At 48.9% G+C, this 14,148-nt stretch overlaps 1 protein-coding gene across 1 annotated transcript in view; it reads right to left on the reverse strand.

The window, feature by feature from the left end:
* The window catches only part of LOC141105341 (MOB kinase activator 3A), a 55,276-nt gene extending 55,108 nt beyond the window's left edge, over nt 1-168 (reverse strand). The window contains exon 1 of the mRNA XM_073595209.1: nt 32-168. The gene's annotated coding sequence lies outside the window, so the exon portion shown is untranslated. The remainder of the gene's footprint in view (nt 1-31) is intronic.
* Between the last annotated feature and the right edge of the window lie 13,980 nt (nt 169-14,148).

Raw genomic sequence — 14,148 nt, forward strand, 5'->3', positions numbered from 1 at the left:
CAGTCGCATTACTCCGAAGGGAACCGTTTACCTTCGCTCCCAGACCGCCTCAGACATCCATCATCTCTCGCTAAACTTCTGAGGTGTGACTTCAGACCGCTTCCGCCCGGGCTTCCTTCTTCTCTAATTGAAACTCGTGAGCCCGCGCCGGCTCCGCCCCCCGCCAGCACTGAGTGTCATCGGATGACTAAAGATGGCAGCGGGGAGGGATGCTGTGAAGGGAGCAGAGGAAGGATGCTCGACATTCTACAATGTGTGCGAGCTCAGGGATGAGTTCCAAGTCCTAGGACTATATCAAACCTTTTTCGTGCCTTTAAAAATGACGTCTGCCTTCATGCCTAGCAAAAGCTTATACAGACAGGTTTTAAAGTGGAACTTCTCTGAAAAGGGGAAGTTTCAATTATCTGCCGCCTCGTCCTCCTTCCTCTTCAACTTTTGGCACATACAATTTTTTTTTAAGGCAGGACGATTCTCTAGTTTTCATAGGTAACTGCCTCCACTTTCTCTGCCCAGAGCCTCTTGGGGACAAGTCACGGGTCTCAGAAGGCTGCGGGTCCATTTACAAAGTGCAGCACCATGAGAAGCAGGCTTTGAAGCCACAAGGATTCATAGCCGCCTTCCTACACTAAATATGTTAGTGTTCCTGTCAGAATCGGTAACAGAAGTGACGTTCCGTCAGCAGCGGACATCTTACTACACCCAACTACGTCTTAAATTTCACAGTCATTTTACCAATAAAGTGAGTGTATATAAATAAATATAGTGTACTGACATCTGTGATGGTGTTTGGATGGTAAATATTGAAAGCCTTAGGCCCCTTTCACACTTGTACAAATTGGGACTGCAAAGTCGTATGACAAGTTGTTTCTCATGATTTCCAATAACTACCATTAGTACATATTAGTACGACTTCAAAGTAGTCCCTGCACTACTTTGGTCCGACTTTAATGTGAGTTACACAGGCATTCCCTGAAATTGCGGCAAAATCGTTCGACTTTGAAGTCACAGTAATGTGAAAGGGGCCTAAAGGTTTAGTGATTAACAGTGCAGGGTGTACCAATATGAGCTCCACCACCTTCCTACTGCTGGTGTCCAGCTTCTTTCAAAATGTAACATCCAAACAGTATGATGTCAACACACTATATGTATTTATATACGTTCACTTTATTGCTAAAATTACTCTGAAATTCAAGAAGTAGCTGGGTGTAGTAAGATGTCCACTGCCGCCTTTTTTCTGACTGCAGGTGTTCTGTCAGATTAGCAAACCTGGTAGTGGTGGAACACATGTGCTGCTGAGCGAACTTCACTCCCGTTACCTAATCTGACGGGTCGCCGTTTCTGACGGCACCGGGGATCCGAAGACCAGTGTGGGATCAGCCCAGGTGAGGACGACGCTAGATTCTTGAACAGGTAAGTGACCTTTTTATTAAAAGTCAGCATCCACAGTACTTGTAGCTGCTGACTTTTAGTTGTTTGTTTCTAGGGTCAAGATCCTCTTTAACCACTTCAGCCCCGGAAGATTTTACCCCCTTCCTGACCAGAGCACTTTTTACAGTTTAGCACTGCGTCGCTTTAACTGACAATTGCGTGGCCGTGTGACGTTGTACCCAAACAAAATCCTTTTTCTCAAGTCGTCTTCCAGGACGGCACCCTGAGAGAGATGACTGGTCCACTTGACAGGAAACACAATCAATTAAGAGGTTAAAGGCCCCCGCCCCTCCCTGTGCTCCTCAGTTTTTGATTTTGTTTCCCCACAGCAAAACCGTTTGTTATTTTTTCTTATGAACCAAAGCCTGGGGCTGGTGGTCTCCCCCTCGGAGCCGGACCAAATGCCTGGGAAGCCGCTGGGTCCGGCCGGAGATTTCTATCCTTCCTGGGGGGTCCCCCTATTCTTTCCTCAGGGGGGCGGCAGAAATTGGAAGAGCCCCCCTGAGTGCTGAAGGACCCTGGGTACAGTGGTGTACCCAGAACTTCAGGGGCCAATCTTCCTGTCTCTCTTCCTTACCTGTGCGGTGGCCATGCAGGTGAAGGAGTCTGGTTTTCCTTCTGAGGTCAGCGTTTCTGTGCAGGGGGGTAGAGTCCTATGCAGCGGTGTCTGCAGGACTATGGCTTTATCCAGCAGGGCTATGGCCATTACCCGTCCACGCATTGCCCCCGTCCGACCGGCCGAGCAACCAGCTGTTCGCTAGGATCGCGCAGTGACTCCCTTTGCTGAGTACAGCTCAGCGTCCTGTGGGCGCTCGGCGCCATTTTCCTGAGGATCGTGGAAGAGTGACATCACTTCCTCCTCTGGACAGGAAATGACCTCAGCATGTGCTGCGCCGCTTCCGGTCTTAGGCAAAATGGCGGCGGCAGCGCGATGCAGCCACATAGAAGGATATAAAATCCACAGGGAGCAGGCGCCCACGTCTCCTCTGCGCTTGTGTGTATCAAGGTTCCCTCTGAAGCATGGAACATGAGGAGAGACCTGCAGGGTTTACGGCCATGGAAGAGACCACAGGGGGTGAGTCTGACCGGCCTCCAGGGGTTTAGATGGGAGAGGGTACCCCAACTCTTCTCCCCTGAGTCTCACAGTGATATGCCTGTGTTTTTTTTAAGGGGACAATGCTACTGCCCGTGAGGTTGCCAGCCGTCCCGTGAAATCCTCCACCCGTTCTAAGAGATGTGGGAACTGTAATGATAGGTTACCCCCAGATCATCCAAAACCCTTCTGCTTTTAAGTGCATACAGAAGTTGACAGGAAAGGAGACATCTCAGATTATGAAGGAGTTCCTCACAGTACAAACTGAGATGCTGTCCACTTTAAAGGCTTTTCAATCCTCCCTTAAGCCTAGGGACTCAGAGGCTCATACTAGTAAGGATGCCTCCTCCCAGGATGGCTCCGCCTCCTCTAGGGGGTCTAGATACCGGCCGGATGCTCCGAAGTATCCACTTCCTCAGGATTCAGAGAAAGAAGGCGAGTCTGAAACCCTTGATCAGGGATTTTCGGACAAAGGGGTGGTGGACAGCCAAGAGGAGGATGGGAGGGAGGACTCCAAGTCTAGCAGGCATATATTTTCAGCTGACGACATGGAGGATCTTCTGAGAGCTGTCTATGCTTCAGAAGAAATTCAGGAGCCTGCTGCACAGGTTTCTGCTCAAAATAAAATGTATAGAGGTTTAATTAAACCTCAGGCCAGGGTTCTTCCGGTGCATTCCGCCCTCAAAGAGGTCATCTTAAGGGAATGGAAAGAACCAGAAAAAAGGCTCCTGAAATATAAAACATGGAAGCGTAGATGCCCTTTTACTGAAGGAGAATGAGGAAAAGTTTTTCAAGACTCCTAGGCTAGACGCCTCCTTAGCACAGGTGTCCAAACAGTCTGATCTTTCCTTCGAAGACACCGGTAATTTAAAGGATCAAATAGATTGGAGGACTGAAACCGTTTTACGCAGAGCCTGGGAGGCTAACGCTGTGGCTATGAGCCCCGCGTTAGCCTCAGCTTGCATCGCAAGGAATGCGGACATGTGGGTCTGTAAACTGATGGACCACGTATCCCAAACCTCCAAATCTAAGGAGATCTTAGATTCTTTGGAGGTCACAGGGAATGCTGTCGCATACTTAGCGGATGCTGCGGTTGAGACAGTACGTACAACCGCCAAATCTGGTGCTTTATTAAACTCAGCCAGGCGAGCCCTCTGGGTTAAGACTTGGGACAGGGATAGCTCATCTAAAACCCATCTATGCGGTCTCTCTTTTGAGGGGACTCTCCTTTTTGGCTCTGGCCTAGATCAGGCCCTGGCCAGGTCTACCGAAAAGGGGAAAAAAATTCCCTACTAAACCTAGGAGGGAGAGGAAGAGGTTTTTTCGAGGCCCCCAGGCAAAAAAACGCTTCTCGGAGAAAAAGGTCTCCCCTAATAGACGCTGGGGCGCTGAAAAGGACAAGCAAAAGTCAGGTATTCTCTTTTAGAGCCAGAAGTCAGGTGACAAGACCCCTAAATGACTTTCCAGTAGGGGGAAGACTTTCCCACTTTGCCCCTCAGTGGGAAAGGGTCACTCAGAGCCCCCATATTCTTCAAAGTGTAAGAGAGGGTTACAGATTAGAGTTTCCCTCCCCTCCACCCCCCAAGTTTCTCTTGACTTACCTTCCCAGGGATCCCTGCAAAGCAGCAGGAATCCTTCAGAACATAGAAGAGCTGGCCAGTCAGGAGGTCATAATACCAGTCCCAGTGGGCCATCAGGGTCAGGGTTTTTACTACCACATTTTTGTGATACCAAAACCCTCAGGAAGGTATCGTCTTATCATAAATCTAAGGAACCTCAATGTTTTTCTTCGATACAAGAAGTTCCGCATGGAGAGTGTTTATTCTCTCAGGAGACACCTCCTCAAGGACGTGTTCATGGTGACCTTAGATTTAAAGGACGCTTACCTTCATGTCCCTATTTTTCAGGACCATCAGATCTTCCTGAGATTCGCGATTGCCTCTCCAGAGGGAGTACAGCACTGCCAGTTTGCGGCCCTCCCCTTTGGAGTCTTCACGAAGGTCATGGCAGAGGTGGTGGCCTTCCTGCATCTCCAGAGAGTGGCATTGATTCCCTACTTAGACGACATTTTGATTTACAATCTGAGTCGGGATCAGCTACTTCTGGATTAGCCAGAGTAATGGAGACCTTAGAAGCCCTGGGATGGATCATCAGCAGGGAAAAATCCTCGCTGACTCCTGCCCAAAGTCGTACCTAGGTTTCCTGGCGGACTCCTCGGAACAAAAATTAGTTCTACCCCAGAGCAAGGTAGAAGGCCTCATATCAGCAGTCACATCACTGTTACAGGCAAAGACCATCTCCTACAGAGGTATCATGAGAGTACTGGGTCTGATGACTGCATCTATCCCAGCAGTTCCTTGGGCACAACTACATTCCAGGACCCTCCAGCACTTTCTCCTATCCTCTTGGGATAGGAAAAGAGACTCTTTGGACATAGAGATTGCCATTCCGGTCGAAATAAAAGACTCTCTTCACTGGTGGCTTCTTCCTCAGAGGCTTCAGGGGGGTCTCCTTTGGAGCCAACTTCAGCCTCTCAGGATAACTACAGACGCAAATTCCTGGGGGTGGGGGGCCCACCTGGAGGATCTAATAGCTCAGGGGTCCTGGGACCCAAAGCAAAGAAGGGCCTCCTCCAACTTTCGGGAGCTTTTGGCCATAGGGGAAGCGCTAAAAGCTTTCGAGGGGAGGATCAGGGACCAGGAGGTGCAGGTCTTATCAGACAATGCCACAGCGGTAGCATTCCTGAATCATCGGGGAGGCACCAGATCTACAACGCTCCTATCTCTATCAGCGGAGATTCTGTCCTGGGCAGGGAATCGGATTCTCTCCATTTCCACAATCCACATAAAGGGAACTTTGAATGTAGAGGCAGACTTCCTCAGTCGTCAGCCGATTCTGCAGGGGGAATGGGAATTGAATCCAGAGGTCTTCTCCCTGGTAAGTTGGCAGTTCGGCATTCCAGAGATAGATCTCTTTGCCCGCAGAAAAAGCAGAAGGGTAAGGAGATTCTTTTCCCTTGCCCGAGAGAGGGGCTCAGAGGGGATAGATGCATTGGCACAAGTTTGAGACTTCCTACTGGCCTATGCCTTTCCCCCATTGGGGTTAATTCAGAGGATTCTTCAAAAATTGTTCCTCTCGGAAGGCAACTTGATTCTGATAGCCCCCTGGTGGCCCAAGAGAGCTTGGTTTCCAACCCTGCAGGGTTGGTCCATAGCCCCACTTCTTTACCTCCCTGTCCAGTGCGACCTTCTTCTTCAGGGTCCAGTCTGCCATCCAGACCCCAGATTCTTCAAGCTGACGGCCTGGCTCTTGAAAGGCAGAACCTGCGGGAGAAGGGCCTATCGGACAGCGTAGTGGATACACTGCTCCTTAGTAGAAAGCCGATCACAAGGCATATTTACGCTAAGACCTGGGGGATTTTCTCTCGCTGGTGTCAGGTGAGAGGGACTTCACAGAAAGAGATCCCCGCTATTTTAGAATTTCTCCAGGATGGAGCAGATCTGGGTTTGGCAACCAAGACCCTTAAGGCCCAGGTCTCAGCCTTGTCCTGTTTTCTGGAGAAACGCTTGGCATTACACCTCCTGATCAAGAGATTTCTCTTGATCAGAGAGAGGTTGTCCCCTGTTCAGATGTCTAGTGTCCTCCTTGGGACCTTACCTTAGTACTAGATGGGTTAACAAGGGCCCCGTTTGAACCAATAGATCAGATCCCCCTTAGGATCCTGACCTTTAAGTTGGCCTTTTTTACTAGCAATCACCTCAGCCAGGAGAGTAGGTGACATCTAGGCTTTTTCGATTAAAGAGCCATTTTTTCGTTTATTTGAGGACAGGGTTATACTTAGGCAGGACCCCCTGTACCTCCCTAAGGTAGCATCAAAGTTCCATAGGACTCAAGAAGTAGTACTACCTTCCTTTTGTAGTAATCCCAAGAATGAAGGGGAAGTTTCTTTTCACTGTCTGGACATCAGACGCTGTTTATTATCCTACTTAGAAAGAGTTAAGGAGTTTCGAAAGTCCAGCCATCTTTTAGTTAATTTTTTTGGCCAAAAGAAGGGCCAACAGGCATCCAAGGCTTCCATAGCTAGATGGATTAAGCATACCATTTCTTTAGCCTATGAGCAGTCCGGTAGGGCAGCTCCTAGAAACCTTAAAGCGCATTCCACGCGATCTCTGGCAACCTCCTGGGCGGAAAGGGCCGGAGCTTTGGTGGAGCAGATTTGTAGAGCCGCTACATGGTCAAGCCAGAACATGTTCCTGAGGCATTACAGAGTGGAGTTACTATCCCCTCAGGACCTGGCATTTGGCAGGAAAGTCCTGCAAGCGGTTGTTCCGCCCTAAAGGTAGGCCCGAGCTACTTGCTCTTCTCTCAGGGTGCCGTCCTGGAAGACGACTTGAGAAAATAACCAGTTACACTTACCGGTAACTGTGTTTCTGGGAAGTCTTCCAGGATGGCAGGCCTACTTCCCACCCGTGCTCTTTAGGTATAATTCAATGTTTAGAGTGTGGTGGTTTTATATTCTTCACTCTCGTGCACTGGTGTGGGTCAATACTTTGTCACAACTGAGGAGCACAGGGAGGGGCAGGGGCCTTTAACCTCTTAATTGATTGTGTTTCCTGTCAGGTGGACCAGTCATCTTTCTCAGGGTGCCGTCCTGGAAGACTTCCCAGAAACACCATTACCGGTAAGTGTAACTGGTTATTTTTCCCCAGAAATAGAGCATTCTTTTGGTGGTATTTAAACACCTCTGCGATTTTTATTTTTTGCGCTATAAACAAAAAAACCCCCGTCAATTTTGAAAAAAAAAATAATTTTTTTTTTACTTTCTGCTATAATAAATATCCCCCAAAAATATATAAAAAAATAAATGTGGGGGGATGAGCTACCACTGACCTGCGAGAGATCGATGTTCCCGATGACAGGGAACAGAAGATCTCTGTCATGTTACTAGGCAGAAGAGGGAAATGCCTTGTTTACATAGGCAGTTCCCTGTTCTGCCTCTCCTCGCCGTGATCGCAGGCCACCGGCGGACATCGAGGAGGGGGAGCAGGTACCCAGTTTTCACAGGTACCCAGCTCCCACTTCTGCTGCGGGCCACCTAAGCAACTCCTCCTCTCCCCTTCCCTCCCAGCAATCTTCTGGAACAAGTCACAGGTTACAGAAGATTGCCTGGCCACTCAGGACGTACAGCGCGATTTGCGCAATGCGCACCCGGCTGTGAAGCAGCAAGCTGTCACTGCCAGGTGCCCACAGTAGTGCTGCAGAGAGGAGAGGGAGAGAACTGGGAGAGGGAGAGAACTGAGGGTTCGGGTGGCCGCATCACTGGACCTCGGGACAGGTAGGTGTGTGTTTATTAAAAGTCAGCAGCTACACTTTTTGTAGCTGCTGACTTTTAATAAGCACAAAAAAGGGTGGAACTCTGCTTTAACCAGTTTTGTGCACTTATACGTGTGATTTTTTTTTCCTTCTGTTTTGCAAGCGTTTGTGCACAGGTGTGCAAATTCCTGGGTGGGATGAGAGAACATTTGTTAAGGCGAAATGTGTAAAAACTCCACCCCCACTTGAGGTGCTAGTGTACTGGCACTTCCTCGATGTCTATGAAGACAAAATCACAACAGCTTTGCATTACAGCCCCATTCACTCCAAAAGGTGCGCAAATATGCATGGGTGTGGAATTATATGTGTTCTGCACAAGCACATAGTGCAGCCAACCCATTTTAATGCCCTATGCGTTAACCACGCTGTAAAGTAGCTCATGCACCATTTTGCACTTATTTTTTCACTCCAAAAACACGTTTGATGTGTTTGAGTTGCTATTAAAGTGGTTGTAAAGGCAGAAGGTTTTTTACCTTTATGCATTAAAGGGGTTGTAAAGGTAAAAATTTTTTCACCTTAATGCATTATTTGACAATACCGCCGCCCCCAGCCCCCCTGTTTTACTTACCTGACACCTCGAATCTCCGCTGCTCGTTCCCGTCATCTCTATTGCAGCTCAGCCTGGTCGCTGATTGGCTGCAGTGGATGGATTGAAAGCAGCGCAGCCATTGGCTCGCGCTGCTGTCAATCACATCCGATGACGCGGCGCGCCGGGGGGCGGGGCCGAGTAATACAGTGAGCGGCTATAGCCGCCGGCTGTATCACGGGAGCGCGCCCGCAATAACTAACTACCATGCGGGGGAGCTCGCATTAAGGTGGTTAGTTCTTGCGGGGAGGAGCTGAAACACCTGCCGAGGGACCCCAGAAGAGCAGGTTCGGGGCCACTCTGTGCAGAACGAGCTGCACAGTGAAGGTAAGTATGACATGTTAGTTATTTAAAAAAAAAAATAAAATTACCTTTACAACCCCTTTAAGATAAAAAACCTTCTGTGTGCAGCAGCCCCCTAACACTTACCCGAGTCCCCCTCTCAATCCAGCGATGTTGCGAGAGACTCGGCTGTCCGGGACTCTCCCTCCTGATTGGCTGAGACACACAGCAAGCGCCATTGGCTCCCACTTCTGTCAATCAAAGTCAATGAGCAAATCAGAGGAGAGAGGGGACGGGGGCCGTGCCATGGCTCCATGGCTGAATAGACACACAGAGCAGCGGCTCGGCTCTGGTGTCCCCATAGTAAGCTGCTTGCTGTGAGGGCAGGAGGGAGGGGCCAGAAGTGCCGGCGGAGAAGAAGAAGAGAATCTGGGATGCTCTGTGCAAAACAACTGCACAGAGCAGGTAAGTATAACATGTTTATTATTTTTAAATAAAAAAACAAGACTTTAGCATCACTTTAACAACGAATGGTACTGCAAGCCTTTTGTGCTTGTTTTTAACCTCCTCAAAACTGCTCGCCACATTGTACTGCGGACAGGTGGCCCAAACAGCGATGTACCTGTACATCACTGACCTCTTCCAGATACAGGGCATGTGTGCCCCCCCCCCCCCCTGTAAAATCCCACTGTGATTAGACACAGGGGGATTGCCAATCATTCATGGCCAGGACCTGCTGATCAACTGTGTCCAAGCACAGCCCAGAGCCCTGTGTTGACAAACAACACAGGGCTCTGCACAGAGGGAACAATCTCTTTGTTTCTTCACCCTGCAAAGCAGGGCGAAGGAACAAAGAGATCTTTAATAAAAAGTAGCACATAATACACACATTAACACTTGTTAGGCACACACTTAACCTCTTGATTAAGCTGATATATTAACCCCTTCCTAGTCAGTGTCATTAGTACAGTGACAGTGTAGTATTATCACTGATCATTGTATTAGTATCAGTGGTGATGCACAATTACCAGTTAAAGTAGCGCAGTGCTAAATATCAAAAAATGACCTGGTCATGAATGGGGTAAAACCTTCTGGAGCTGAAGTGGTTAAAGAAGAATTCCAGGCATGGTATATTTTTAGTTACATTGGTCCAGCTTGGACTAATATAGCTAGGGTTGTCCCGATACCGATACTAGTATTGGTATCGGGACTGATATCGAGCATTTGCACAAGTACTTGTACTCGCACAAATGCTCCCGATGCCTTATCCGATACCTGGTCAGCGGGTGAAGAGGGCGGATGGAGTCAGTGGGCAGAGTCAGCGGGCGAAGTCGGTGGACGGAGAGGGCAGGCAGAGTCAGCTGAATGGAGAGCGAGTCCTCACCTGCAGTAGAACTAGCTAGGTAAGCTGTCAGGGTTGCAGGGCACAGCCGCATCAGGATCAGTGACCGGAGCCGTCACATTTGGTCGCCATCACCGGGTGAACATCCCGACGCCCATCTTCATACACCCATCACTCGGCTGTAGTAAGCCAGCAGCGGACATCTTGTTACACCCAGCCCATGTAGTTCGGGCTGGGTGTAACAAGATGTCTGCTGCTGCTTACTGCGGCCGAGTGCAGGGTGTACCAAGATGGGCGTCGCAGCATAGCATTTCAAAATAAATTCTTTCCTCATGTAATTTATTGCTGCATTTCAGTGCCAGCCATCAGTGCCAGCCACCTGTCAGTGCCCATAAGTCAGAGCCATCTATCAGTGCCACCTATCAGTGCCATCTATTAGTGCCCATAAATGCCGCCTATCAGTGCCAGCCATCAGTGCCAGCCACCTGTCAGTGCCCATAAGTGCCGCCTATCAGTGCCCATAAGTGCCATCTATCAGTGCCAGCCATCAGTGCCAATAAGTGCCGCCTATCAGTGCCAGCCACCTGTCAGTGCCACCTAACAGTGCCCATAATTGGCACCTATCAGTGCCATCTATCAGTGCCACCTATCAGTCCCCATCAGTCAGTGCCATCTATCAGTCCCCATCAGTCAGTGCCATCTATCAGTGCCAGCCATCAGTCAGTGCCACCTATCAGTGCCCATCAGTCAAACTGTCACATGACATTAAAAAAAAGTATCGGTAATCAGTATCGGGGAGTACTTGAAAAAAAGTATCGGTACTTGTACTCGGTCTTAAAAAATTGGTAGATGTACAGTATCTTACAAAAGCGACTACGTTTTTGTAAATCTTTTATTATATCTTTTCATGTGACAACACTGAAGAAATTACACTTTGCTACAATGTAAAGTAGCGAGTGTACAGCTTGTATAACAGTGTAAATTTGCTGTGCCCTCAAAATCACTCAACACACAACCATTAATGTCTAAACCACTGGCAACAAAAGTGAGTAAACCCCTAAGTAAAAATGTCCAAATTGGGCCCAATTATACATTTTCCCTCCACGATGTCATGTGACTCATTAGTGTTACAAGGTCTCAGGTGTGAATGGGGAGCAGGTGTGTTAAATTTGGTGTTATTGCTCTCACTCTCTCATACTGGTCACTGGAAGTTCAACATGACACCTCATGGCAAAGAACTCTCTGAGGATCTGAAAAAAAGAATTGTTGCTCTACATAAAGATGGCCTAGGCTATAAGAAGATTGCCAAGACCCTGAAACTGAGCTGCAGCACGGTGTCCAAGACCATACAGCAGTTTAACAGGACAGGTTCCACTCAGAACAGGCCTCGCCATGGTCAACCAAAGAAGTTGAGTGAACGTGCTCAGCGTCATATCCAGAGGTTATCTTTAGGAAATAGACATACGAATACTGCCAGCATTGCTGCAGAGGTTGAAGGGGTGGGCAGTAAGCCTGTCACTGCTCAGACCATATGCCACACACTGCATCAAATTGATCTGCATGGCTGTCGTCTAAGAAGGAAGCTAAAGATGATCCACAAGAAAGCCCGCAAACAGTTTGCGGAAGACAAGCAGACTAAGGACATGGATTACTGGAACCATGCCCCGTGGTCTGATGAAACCAAGATAAACCTATTTGGTTCAGATGGTGTCAAGCGTGTGTGGCGGCAACCAGGTGAGGAGTACAAAGACAAGTGTGTCTTGCCTACAGTCAAGCATGGTGGTGGGAGTGTCATGGTCTGGGGCTGCATGAGTGCTGCCGGTACTGGGGAGCTACAGTTTATTAAGGGAACCATGAATGCCAACATGTACTGTGACATACTGAAGCCAAGCATGATCCCCTCCCTTCAGAAACTGGGCCGCAGGGCAGTATTCCAACATGATAACGACCCCCAAACACACCTCCAAGACGACTACTGCCTTGCTAAAGAAGCTGAGGGTAAAGGTAGAAATGGGCTGGCAGGGAGCTGGGATAACCCATAAATAGACATGGGCCATGCCAGCAAGGGAGTCAGGTGGAAGATGGAAAAGCAGTGCTGAGGAGAGGCTGTCAGTGGCCCTTGAGGGATCCCTGTCGGGGAGGGGATTTACCTCGGGCTGGGAGCTCAGGAAAGCTGGCCTGGAAGGATCCTAACACAGGAGGCAGTGGAAGGATTCATACTGGAAAGGAAGCGGGGAGGAGCAAGTAGGGACAGTGAGTAGGTCAGCATAGTGCAGGGACAAGACAAGGGTAAAGGTTATCATCTGTAACAATGCTTTCTTGACCATGTTGTGCCAAGTCTTCATCTAACTTTGCCCTGGGAGGTCTGCATGTGTGTGTGCCAGTCGGGCAGGACTGATGCAAAGAGTCAGTTGGGAGGAAGATCAGCCAAGGGTGGTTTGTGGCAGCCAGGTGAGCTAGCATTCTGCAGGCAAGTGGAGCTGGGATCAGTGGCCACAGGAACGCAGAAGGAGAGATGTTATGTTGTTCACTTCATCTGTGCTATTTTTGTAGGGGGATTGAGAGTTCCTGCCTGTAATGGGCCTTTGCTGAACTAGCAATTAAACTGCTAGTTCCATCAGGAGTGAGCAGCAGGAGCTGTACATAGGGAACCCAGTTTGTGCAGGTAGAAGGAAGAAGAGGCTTCTGTGCAATCTGGACAAGAAGATATCCAGTTGATGTCTGCCTCTCAGTCGCAGAGGCTTTTGATCCAGGCTCTTACCAAGATGGTTCGTTCTGACTTTAAGTTGTCTCTTGCAGAGGTTACTGAGCCCCCCTGGTCCTCTTTGGGGTCCCTGAGGCCTCTTCAGACCGCACAGGCTTTCCCCTTACACCCTATGTTGGAACCTCCTAAGAGGTTTTCCCTTTTATATCCCATGGATGAAAAGTTTGTTAGGAAGTGAAGCATGCCAGCTGTAGATGCAGCAGTCTCTTCCTTAAACAAGAACATAACTTGTCCGGTAGATAACGCACAGGGCTTGAAAGACCCTGTTGACAAGAAATTGGAGTCATGATTAAAGGCTTCCTTTTCTTTGGCCAGTTCAGCTATTCAGCCAGCTGTTGCAGCAATTGGTATCTGCCAGTCCATAAAAGATCAGGTCAGACGGCCTGACAGGCTAACCAGGAGGATGATCTGTATGAAAATAAGACAGATATTCCTCGAGCACTGTGTTTTGCTGTTGATGCCCTAAAGGATTCAATACAGCAAGTTTCTCGTTTGGCTCTCTTGTCTGTACATATGTGCAGACTTTTGTGGCTTAAGAACTGGTCAGCCGAGCTTCCTTGTAAAAAGTTATTGGCAGGTTTTCCCTTTCATGGGGAATGTTTATTGTGACAAATATATCCAAAAGATTTCCCGAGGGAAGAGTTCTCTACTTCCTGTGAAGAAAAGCACCAGGCGTCACTCGTTTAAAACCTTTAGGGCCAGCTTCCTCAGGTGTCTCAGCGCCAAGGCGGTTCCGCCGGCAACAGGGCACTAGAGCCAGGGGCAAGCCGCAAGGCCAGGGCCAGAAAAAGCCCTGGGTCCAAATCTCTTCTAAACCCAGCACCAAGCCCTCCTATTGAGGGGACGCCCCCACTCTATCGGGTGGGGGGGAAGCTGCTGCACTTTGCGGACATTTGGAGAACAATGGTTCAGGACGAGTGGGTCACCTTAACAATATCCCGTGGTTACAAGCTGGAGTTGCGGGGGTGGGGGGGGTTCCCCCTCAGAGGTTTGTAAGATCCAGCGTTCCCTTGGATCCTCCAAAAATAAACTTATTGTTTCAGGAACTATATCATTTAGTGCATCAAGGAGTGATTGTACAGGTTCCTGTATCCGAAAGGGGTGTGGGGTTTTACTCTAACCTATTTACCGTTCAAAAACCAAACGGGGACACAAGTCCCATTTTGGATCTAAGATCCCTGAACCAGTATCTACTAATCCAGTCCTTTCGGATGGAGTCTGTCCGCTCAGTAGTAGCCTCACTCCAGATGGGAGACTTTCTAGCCTCCATCGATATAAAG

Source organism: Aquarana catesbeiana, linkage group LG01, assembly GCF_042186555.1.
Source record: "Aquarana catesbeiana isolate 2022-GZ linkage group LG01, ASM4218655v1, whole genome shotgun sequence".
NCBI lineage: Eukaryota > Metazoa > Chordata > Amphibia > Anura > Ranidae > Aquarana > Aquarana catesbeiana.